We start from the raw sequence: 11,998 nt of genomic DNA, 5'->3' as shown, positions 1-11,998 counted from the left end.
GAAAAGGAGTGGGGAAGTAACAGTAGTATAAGAAAGGACCAGTTTAGGTCTGGTCATGAATGTATATCAAATTCCATTTTTAGAAAGGTAGTGAGAAAAATCCATAAAAGCTTGGTGCAGTTTCTATCAGATGGTGTAGATGCCCTCTCCACATATGGGCCATCTGGGCCTGCTCTTTTCCTGGGCTTCCCCAGGCTGTGGACTACTGCATACTCACCAGTGGGTTGTACAGAGGGGTGGAGACCAAAGGGCTTGGCACGAGTTAGTGGTTGGTGTGAAAGCTGTTAAAAGATGGCCTTATACATTTTATTGGTATCCTACATAAAACTGATAATGGCCATATCCTTGGATGCCTAGAAGATGCCTTTGTCTAAAATCTCCAGTATAGGCCACAAGGTAGGACTGAAAGTTACAGGGAAAAACAAAACCCACACAATGGATTACAGATCTTTTTGAATCCTGCTTGAGTTGCAATCTCTAGGCTTAAAAATTTAATGCATGCCTTCTAGGAACAGAAATGAGAAATCAGTAAAAGCAACAAACAAATTGAGTTCCAATTATGTTTAAAGATCTGGGGATACAAAAAGGTATAAGAGAAATCCCCTGCTGTCATGAAGTCCTATTATAGGGAGGGGAAGAAACTAATCTTACTGGCCACTGTGCTGCACAATATGGGAATATAGAGTATATACGTACTAATATAATATAAATATATCCTCTCTTAATTCTCAACAAAAACTCTAGAGCATAGGTCCATGTGTTATCCTGTTTACAAATAAGAAAGCCAAGGCATATGGACTTAAAATAAACTGAGATTACATAGCCAGACCCAAAATAATAAAAATCAAATTTAACAGTAAAATAGCAGTAAGTAGTGAATTCTAAACCTCAAATAAATGGAACAGTAAGTTATTAAGTTCAGACAAACAGAAATTCCTTTGAATTGGACCATTTGGGGTAAGTTTCCTAGAGCAGGTAGAACTAGAAGATGGCTAAGGCTTAACTAAGAAGACAGGAGTGCGGGAAGAATGTTGCTGGCAAACTTGCTGCATAAGATGTTCAGGGAAACAAGCGAATTGTTTTAATGGTCTTAATTAGCCCATTTCTACGAACGACAGTGAGTGAACATTTGATGGGCTAGTCAAGAAGAATCTACATTTTTATACTTTCCAGAAGACTGCCCATCCTCATCTCCTACATCCATGGAAGATCTTGCTAATAATTAGTATCATCTATGAATTGATTGGAATTTTCTCACTTCCCACCCCACCATCAGGAGCTTGTCATCATGCTGCTGATTTCTATCAGACTGTTTTCCACTCAACAATCTACCCTTCATTTTGAGGAAGTCACAAATTGAGTGCTTGGTAGAGAAGAAGTGATTGCTGTAGCAACTACCAAATTAAAGTTTCTCAGTCAAGTGATAGCACTTCAGGCACATCTGGGCATGGAAATATTTAATGCCTCATCCCCCTCATGTAAAAAGACTATCATGCACTTAAATCATAATTACGCACGCATTCTTAACTGCTTTCAAATTATCATTCACCTTCACACAAAGGGCAATGACAGCATTGATGAATATAGAAAAATTGGAGGCAATTGTAAACTATGGTGTGGCCAGTTCAACACTCCCTCTTTCCACCCTCTAATACAAAATAGCAGAGGGCACACAAAGGCAAGCTGTAGCTCGACCTCATCTGACCCAAGCTGGGCCCTGGGCCCCAAACTCATGTCTCAATGACAGAAAGTATAAACCTGCTTCTCTTCCCAGGTTACATCCGTTTCCAAATGTTATTTTTGTTGCAAATCCACAAAATATGAAGTTCTCAGCAGAATACTTTGGACCGATTGACAAATTTAGTAGGGCATAGCCAAGATGGACTTAATTTCACCGTGGCTTGTCGGAACTACTTGGCATCAAGAAATGGGGCTGTAATCCATGTATCATGTCTACTCTTCATCATGAGAGGTGAAAATCTGGCCCAGAGTCAATTCTTGAGCAAGAAAGATGCAGTTTTGCAGCATCACTAGATCTCAAAGGGCCAGTCTGGGACCTGAGAATGCCAGCAGTTTCTTACCACTCTATACCTACAAGTGAGTTAGGATATTTGAGTATCTTATTACTGAAGGATTTTCTTAATAATGTCTTCTCTCTAAAGGGCCATTGTTTGGGGGCCTTGCTTTTTTCAGGTCCAGGTGTCAGGCAACAAAAGATATTTTGCATTCCCCACTAACTAGAAATTTCCTGAAACATTCCCTGAGGCCTGAATTGTGAGACCTTTCTGTATTTTAGAAAAGAATACATTATTTTAAGCATATAGTATTTTTAAGCTGACAGTTTTACTAAATGGTTTTATTTAATTTGGGCCATACCAAAATCAGAGGCCTATAGAGATTAACTTTCCTATGCAAGATTCACAGTTAATAAAGGGTGAGGGTGGGGCTGGGATTCAAGCCCACAACATCAACCATCTGCACAACACTGCCTCCCTTTTTAAGAGTGCCAGAAAATAATTCCATATTACATATGTTGCAAGGTGGGGGGTAAGAGTCTTTTCCCAAGTACAGATAGAAAGTGCACTGTATCCCTGGACTTTGCTTTTTCTTTTTGTGAGCCCAAGTTAATGCTTCCATAAATAAATACTAAGTCCTTGTTATATACCAAGGTGCTTCGTGCCCTTTTCAACCTTATAGTCTAATGGAGGACAGACATAAGAACACATGGCTATAACATGAAGCTATTTAAGTGCCTTAAGAGTCCAGAGGAGGGAGCTCATTTTACCAATTAAAGATTAAAGGTCCCATGCCCTTGCACAAGCTTTCTAAGGGCGTCCAAAAATAGCTTGAAACATTAAAAACAGAGTTGCCTCAAAAATGAACAAAAGTCAAATTATATTTACAGTCAGTTGCAACTCTTAAGGAATCACACACAATTACATTTAATGTAGAACAAAGGTGAATTTTAATATGTTTGATATGATTTAGGAACTACAGAGGTAGGAGAGCCTCTGGGATCTAAATATAACCCTGCAAAGGATGGAGAAATTCACTAGTCATGCTGGGAGGTGGGGGATTATAGTAATATATATTCTTGATCTCCTTCCTCAAGAGTCCCACCTATAGATTCAAATAGCTACTTGATATTTCCCTTCAGATGTCTAATAGACATTTCTAAATTAACATGTCCAATAGACTTGAGACTCCCCAGTACCCTAAATTTATTATCACCAAATGTCTGCCATCACAGTAAATGGTATTACACCCACCCAAAACCTAAGATTTGTCCCTTTTTTTGCCCCCAAATCTAATCTATTAGCAAGGTCCCATTAACCACACCTCTACCACACATCTCTAAATGGTCTACTCCCTACTTCATAGTTGTAATTCTGGATCAAACCACCACCATCTCCACCCTGTACTACTGCAGGAGCCTCCTAACTAGGCTCCCTGCTTCTCTTGCCCTCCTTTCCTCCTTTTTCCCCTCCTTCCCCATCCATTCTCCACCTGGATAGCAGAGTGCTATTACAAAAACAAAAAGATTTCACCTCTCTGCCTATTCACTCGGAATAAAATCTGAACTCCTTACCTGAGATCTGCTGATCTCTCATGACCCCTCCCCACTTGCTCATCATGTTCTAATCATACCAACTTTATTTTTGTTCTTCAAACACAACAACCTTGTTTGTGTATCAAGACCCCTGCTCTTCACATGGCTGGTTTCTTATCAGTCTATAGATCTTAATTCGAAAACTGATTCCTTGGAAAGCAGATCCCTCCACTACTCACCCCATACTTGCCCACCCTTTTTGGTCTTTTCACAGCACTTATCACAACATGGCATTCGATGGTTCATTTATTTGTTTATGGTCAGTCCCTCCCACCACTACATCAGCACTATGAAAGCTAGGGCTTTGTCTATCTTGTTCACAGCTTATATGTCTAGCATAGTGCTTTGCTTATAAAACTTTGTGGAATAAAAAGACTTAAGAGAGAAATAACATTTTAACTGTCTTGAAAGATGAGCAAGAATTTGTAAATCAAAGGAGGCAAGGATGATGAAGAAGTAATCTCAAGAGATAAAATCTGTACAAAGACACAAAACCATCAGAAGGGTTATGAACTGACATGACAGGGAATGGGCAGGGTAGACAGCTGGAAGGGGGATAAAAAGACCACTGAGGTCAACTTGTAAAGGCTCTTGGATGGGCTGTTGCTATTCCTTCACCTCCTTGTTATCAGTGTCATCAGTACTCTTTCCAGAGAAGCTAACTGACTTATTCAAGGACCCCACGAAGTCAACCTCTGGCCTCCTACCGACATATTCGAGAAGCATGCATTCAGACAGAATGCTGAGGAGGCTGTATTTGCTTCAGTCCCCAGGGGAATGATGGCTACACTGAGCCAATTAAATGTAAGGACAGGGTACTAAGCAGAGCTTAGCTGTCAGATGAGCTCACATACGGGGAGGCAGCCCGTAGCTTCTCTCCACTGTGATGTACATGGCCAGAGCAACAGATTTGGCAAGGCCTAGACTTTGGAACAAGGACCTGCTTAAAATCTTCTTTTCCTTCCAAGAGAAAACCTTCTAAGCTGTCATTACCAGAGAAGAGCAAAAGAAAAAGTGATGTGCTAGCACTTCCCATCCCAAACAGTGAAAACAATACTAACTCCCATTTTGAAGTACTTCCTATGTGCTAAGCACTGTGCTAAATGCTTTACATGGGCTATTTCATCCAGCACTCCCAGTAGCCTCATTTTATCCTCTTTCTACAAATAGGAAAGCAGATTAGCTAAATGCCTAAGGCACCACATTATTAAACGGATGATCTGGGTTAATTTAAGACAATCTGATATCAGAGACCCCAGATGGAGAAATACAAGAGCCAGGAAGATGTCTGTCAAAATAACTTTCAGCCAATGATCACAGAGCTTGTATCGTGGTTATAGTCGGCCCGCCATGCCCTCAGATTCCACATCTGCAATTTCAACCAATTGGGGACTAAAAAGTATTTTTAAAAGAAAGTAATATTGTAGCTGATGTGTACCATGTATTTAGACATACAATGGTTGTGGCTGTACTGAACATGAACGGACCATTTTTTCTTGTCATTATTCTCTAAACCAGCAGTCCCCAACCTTTTTGGCTCCTATGAGAATCTAATGCCTGATGATCTGAGGTGAAGCTGAAGTGGTGATGCTAGCACTGGGAACAGCTGCAAATACAGATGAAGCTTCGCTCACCGGTCCACTGCTCACCTCCTGCTGTGTGGCCCAGTTCTTAACAGGTCATAGACTGGTACAAGTCCATGGCCCAGGGATTGGCGACTCCTGCCCTAAACTATACAGCATAATGACTATTCACATAGCATTTATACTGTATTAGTTATTATAAATAATCTAGAATGTGCATAGGTTACTTATAAATACTACATCGTTTTATATAAGGAACTTGGACATCCATCTATTCTGGTATCTACAGGAGGTCCTGGAACCAATCCCCCATGGATACCAAGGGATGACTGTATATATTTTAGCTAAAAATGTCTGGCCCACGGTGCATGTTATCTGTTGTGAATAATGTCCACCCAGGGTTACACACCATGGCCACACAGTGCTTGTGTAACCAAGCTAGGCATGGATATCAATATCATAAGACTTAGTAGTGACTAATAGGCCATGTGGGCAAAATAAATCATAATGGACCTAAGAGAAATGAGGCAGTAGCTGTTAAAAAATGAGGATGTGATGCTTCCTTTCATGCTAATTTTTCTTTATCTGAGAAGCCATCATTTGCATTCTCTAGCCCCAGATGAAATAAGGAAGAAATAGAATGGAGATACAAGGAACATGGAGAAACATTACAATGCCGAATTCCTCACATAATACAAATTCTGTGAGCTTCTTTGACAAATCTGTAAAACAGATTTTTTTTCAGATGGTATTAAACAGGATTTCCTTGCCACCCGAATCGTAACTGTTACAACATAATAAAAGCTAAACTATCAAGAAAATATAAGCTTTTTATTACACATAGGAATGTGAATTTTTAATGGACTTTGATCTAAAGAGCCATGAATATGATAAAAAAAAAAAAAGCCATTTTGACCATTTTCTGTCCTTCACCATTACTTTCCCTATCTTAGTTCTCACAATCCTGAGCCAAACTACTTCTCATCTGAGCTGTTGCAATACTCCTAATTAACCTCATTAAATATACACCCATTGTGTCTATACTCCATGTCTTCACCTTCTTCCAATCTATTCTACACAGCAGCCAGAGCCTTTTAAAAATTCAAAACTCACACAAGACTCCACTGCTTGAAACCCTCCCACGGCTTCATATTTCACTTAGGATAAAGTTGAAATTACTTTCCATGGGCATCAAGGCCATGGTCAATCTGACCCATCTCCCCCCCTCAAATCCATCTCATGCCATTATCTCCCTCTCATTTTCCAGCCACACTGACTTTCCCTGATTTATCTATTCTGCTTTGTGCCCTGGAGCTTTCCCATGTGCCATTTGCCCTTCTTTAATGCTATCCCAATTCCTAATCATCTGTACCTGCCTAATATTTATTATCTGGATCTCAGTTTAAATGTCACTTCTTCATTTCCTGAGCCCTCTAAACAAGGTTAGATCTCCTTATTATAAGTTCTCATAGAAGTCTCTACCTTACTTTCATACCAATGATACTATAAATATCTAGTCAATTATATGAGTATTTGTTTGATGTATGAATTCTCACTACAGTTTTCTCCATGGAGGCAAAATCTGTAAATGTCTTATATCTCATGAATCTACCAAAATGTTTCTTACAGAATAGGTACTTGATAACTCTTTGATCAATAAATGAGTAAGTCAATGAATGAATAACCGTTAATTAAATAAATTACTGGGAGGAAACAGCCCTACTCCAGAAAGTGGAAACACTAAGTTCTAAGCTTGATTATATATAACTTTAATATAGCCCTCTATGTGGCTACACTTCAGTTTCCCCATCTTCAGCATCATCCCTGTGACCCTTCCAGCCCTTCTATTCAATGTAAAAAGATAATCCCAGAGGATTTCATGGAGAGTCTATCACTAGCCCTAAAACACAAAAACTCTTCAGCACAAACTCAATAAAGCTAATGCTTTAAGACCTTGCCACTAAAAGTGTGCAATGGCAACAGAAGCTGGGAATTGGATACTGTGGTAGCAGAGCTCTAAAGCGTCCCCCTAAGATTCCCATCCACAAGTTATTCACTGCTGTGAAGGAATTTTGCAGATGGAATTAAAGATTATTATCAACTGTCTTTAAATAAGGACATTATCCTTAATTATCTATGCGAACCCAAGGTACAGTCGGTCAGAGAAATGCAGAAGAAGGAGGCAGGGAAGGGGATCAGAAAGATTCCAGAAATGAGAAAGACTCAACCCATAGTTATTGGCTTTAAGGATACAGGAAGGGGAGGACAGGAGCAAGAAATGCATGCAGCCTCTAGAAATTAAGAACAATTCCCCAGGCAACAGAGAGCAAGGAAATAGGAAAATCAATCCTGAATTCTGCCATTGACCTGAATGAACTTTGAGCAGATTCATCACCAGAGCCTCCAGAAAGAATGCAGCAGCCTGCGATACCTTGATTCCAACTGGAGCAGTGAAGCAGCTGAGCCACACTGTGTTCAGACTTCTGAACTACAGAATTGTGAGATAATAAATGAATGTTTTGTTAAGCCACAAAATTCATAGTAACTTGTTACAGCAGCAATAGAAAACTAATACATATTAGCTTATCTTCATAACTCCTGCCTGAGGGGCAGGCTTCTATTAAATACATGTATGAGGACCCACTATAATCATCTCAAGAGACCTCAGACAGTAGTTGCTATCTTTGTGCTCTCCCTCTGCCATGCTCCAGAATGTATCTCCTAGAGGGAGCTTTTACCACATGTCTGGTGCCCCATTTTTGCGGCTGCAGCACGGGGACACCCCTTGATCATCTAGCTCTAATGGCAAGCAGGGCATGTATTCCTGGGTCCAAGGGACTATTACAGAGAGACAGTTCATGGTTGGCTAATATCCCTAGGATACCTATGCAGAGAGCAGATTGAAACACACACTTTCTGTGAGAGAAGCTTACATGTTTGCTTGCAGCTTCATCCTGAGGGGCAGGCTTCTGGTTTGGCATACATCGAGGGGCCTACTTAGATGCTCAACTGGGACAGTGTAAACACCATCTTTACACTGTCCTTCTGCCTCATTCCAGGTAGTTAGTATCTCGGCGGGGGGGGGGGGGGGGCTTGTATACTTGTTGGCACCCTGATTTTTATTACTACCACCCAGGGAATATCTCCAGGGACACCTAACTCTGGCAGCCAGTGAGACTAATGCTTGTGGTCTCACAAAACTGTACAGATTTGCATACTTTAAAAGCTGCTGACTGAGCTTTTAAAGCTCAAGTCTGGCTTTTGGGTCTGGCTTCCATTCAGCCTGAATCTTGTGCTGTCTGAAATCTTCCCCTTTGAGACACTACAGCTCTTGGCCTACCTTAAACTACTGGCATCCAGTAAAAATAAAAATACCTTGAATAATCACAAAGGATTGAGAGACAATCAACAGCTAGGTCAGGGCTGAATAATAAGGTTCATCTCCTATATACAAGATGACTTCTCCAAGACTAGAAGAGGTGGCTGTTTTATCATATGAATAGAAACCAACATAGAGAGTCAAGAAAAACAAAGAAACATAGAAACGTATTTCAAAAGAAAATACAAGACCTCAGAAAAAAGTTCTTAAAATGGAGATAAGTAATTTACCCAATAAAGAGTTCAAAATAATGGTCATAAATATGCTTACTAAACTTGAGAAAAGAATGAATTAACACAGTTAGAACTTCAACAAAGAGACAGAAAATATGAATATCAAATAGAAGTCACAGAGCTAAAGAATATAATAACTGCACTGAAAAATATGATAGAGGGGTTCAACAGCAGACTAGATGAAGCAGATAAAAGATCAGTGAACTTAAATACAGGACGGTGGAACTCACCCAATCACAGCAGCAAAAAAAAAAAGAGAGAGAGAGAGAAAGAATGCAAAAAACAAAAATAGCTTAAGGAATTTGTGGAAAATAATCAAGCAGGCCAACATTGGCATTATAGGGATCCCGGAGGAGAAAAGAAACAGAAATGGGCAGAAAATGTATTAAAAGAAATAACTGCTGAAAAACTTCCCTAACCTGGAGAAGGAAACAGACATCCAGATCCAGAAAGCCCAGAGAGTTCCAATTGAGATGAACCCAGATTCTGCCTACTTCCAGTCAAGATGGCAGAGTAGGGAAACTGCTCACCTCCTCCCATGATCACAACATAATTAGAACTAAATTATAGAATAACCATCATTGAGAATCACCTGAAGACTAGCTAAACAGAATTCTTATAATTAAGGATATAAAAAAGCAGTGCCGTCAAGACTGTTAGGAAGAGTGGAGACACAGAATGGGTAAGTCCCACACCCATAGTGTGGCAATTAAGAATGAGGAGAGATATCTCAGCCATTGAGTTCCCCTCTGAGGTATGAGGGGTCTACCCCCACACCACGCTCCCCAGCCTGGGCACCAGAGCTGGGAAGAGGAGTCCCCATAACATCTGGCTATGAAAATCAGCAGGGATTGCATCCCTGAAAGATAAAGGGCTGTGGGAGACCAAGACACGCTGCTCTTAAAGGGCTAGCAAACAGACTCACTTGCTCAAAACTCACTTGATCTAAGCTCCAGCTGAGGGGCAGCAGCTCAAAAAGTTCCAGGGACATTAGGGGAGGAACTAAATTGACAAACTTTAGGGTGAAGGCTTGAGAGGCAGGAGCCAGGAAAACTCTCTCCAAGGACAGAAGTGAGGGCAAGTGTCATTGTTCTTTTGGTGAGCTCTCTTTTCACCCAGCCAGCCCAGCACAGGCAGGCACCAAATCTGTGTTCTTCATCAACCTGGCTAACACCATTCACCCTGCTCTAGTGATTGCTTGAGACCCACCACACCCAACTCACTTGCCCAGCCAGAACCACTTCCAGTGGCTCCTCCACACAAGTGACCTTGGCTTGTGCTGCAGACTTTCCCCAAATCTGTCAAAGGTCCACAAACACCAAACAAGCAGTGGCAACACTGGGGTGCTTTGTAGCTCTTCCTAAGGGATGCCAAACTCAGCACAAGCAGCAGTTGGTCTCAACTTGCATTTTAATTCTCATCAGGTGGCCCCAAGCCTAGCATAAGTGGCAGCCAGTCCTGTCCTGAAACATAGCTTCAACTAAGTGGCCACAAACCCTGCACAAATGGCAGCTGGCCTCAGCTCATATAGTGGTTCCCAACAAAGGGTTGCACACACAGCATAAGGGACAGCCTGCCTCAGTTCACAGCATAGCCTCTCCCAAGTACTTCCAAGCCCACCACAGAAAGCAACCAACCACAGATCACTTTGTAGCTTCTACCAAATTGTCTCAAGCCTAACACAAGTGGTGGCTCACCAGGACCTACACCAGAGCCCCTTTCAGGAGGCTCAAGACCCAAGACAGCTGGTGGTGATCTTCAGACTTCACCAGAGCACCGCCAACTAGTCACACAAGTGACACATGCAAAGAGCAGACTCAACTGGTACCAGAGTCCCACTCCATGGGGACTGTGCCTGCATAACAGCTCATACACTGTAGTGATAGCCAGCCCTCATAGCCATTCAGTCTGACGATTAACCCCACCCATTGTCATCCAAACACCAGTTGAGGCTGAAATACAGCAGGAGAGCACACACAGCTCACATAAGAAACACCCCTGGAGCACCCAGCTCAGGTGACAAGGAAGACTATACCATTAGGCTCTATAAGACGTGGCCTTTTACATAAGGCCACTCTGTCAATGCCAGGAGATGTAGCAGATATACCTAAAACATAGAAATAGGAAGTCAGCCAAAATGAGGAGACAAAGAAACATATCCCAAATGAAAGAACAGACAAAAACAAGAAAAAGACCTAGACGAAATGGAGAAAAGCAATCTACCAGATACAGAGTTCAAAATTGGTTATAAGTATTCACAATAAACTTAGGGTAAGAATAGATTAACTCAGTGAGGACTTCAACAAAGAGATAGAAAACATAAGAATATAGAAAACATAAAAAGAACTCGTCAGCAATTAAGAATACAATAACTGCAATAAAGAATACACTAGAGGGAAACAACTACAGATTAGGTGAAGCGTATTATCAAATCAGCACTCTGTAATACAAGGTAGTGGAAAACACCCGACTGAAACAGTAAAAAGAAAAAGAATTTTTAAAAATGAAGATAGTCTAAGAGACCTCTGGAACAATATCAAGAATACCAACATTTGCATCATAGGGGTACCAGAAGGAAAAGAGAGGGAGGGATTGAAAACCTAGTTGAAAAAATAATGACTGAAAACTTCCCTAACCTGGCAAAGGAAATAGATATACAAGTCTAGGAAGCTCAGAGAGTCTCAAACAAGATGAACCCAAAGAGGGCCACACCAAGACATATAATTAAATTCACAAAGGTTAAAGACAAAGAAAGAATCTTAAAAGTAGCAAGAGAAAAGCAGTTAGTTATGTACAAGTGAGCTCCCATAAGATCATCACCTGATTTCTTAAAAACTCAGCAGGACAAAAGGGAATAGCATGAAATATTCAAAGAGATAAAAGATAAAGACCTAAAACCAAGATTGCTCTACCCAACAAGGCTATCATTTAGAATTGAAGAAGAGAGAAAGAGCTTCTCAGACAAGAAAAAGCTAAAGGAGTTCATCACCACTATACCAGAATTACAAGAAATGTTAAAGGGACTTCTTTTAGAAAATAAAAATATATGAATAAGAAAATAAAGAAAATAATTCTCGCTGACAAAAACACTTTATGAAATCAGTAGATCAACCAATTATAAAGCTAGTACAAAAGTTAAAAGGCAAAAGTAGGAAAATCATGTGTAATTACAATAAATTTAGGATACAAACTC

The 11,998-nt window shown here is 40.6% G+C and overlaps 1 protein-coding gene across 2 annotated transcripts in view; it reads left to right on the top strand.

The window, feature by feature from the left end:
- The window catches only part of PCSK5 (proprotein convertase subtilisin/kexin type 5), a 421,776-nt gene that overhangs the window by 279,694 nt on the left and 130,084 nt on the right, over nt 1-11,998 (top strand). The window lies entirely within an intron of this gene.

The sequence above is a fragment of the Pteropus vampyrus genome, unplaced genomic scaffold (genome assembly GCF_000151845.1).
Source record: "Pteropus vampyrus isolate Shadow unplaced genomic scaffold, Pvam_2.0 Scaffold324, whole genome shotgun sequence".
NCBI lineage: Eukaryota > Metazoa > Chordata > Mammalia > Chiroptera > Pteropodidae > Pteropus > Pteropus vampyrus.
This window is presented reverse-complemented; position numbering and strand designations above follow the sequence as displayed.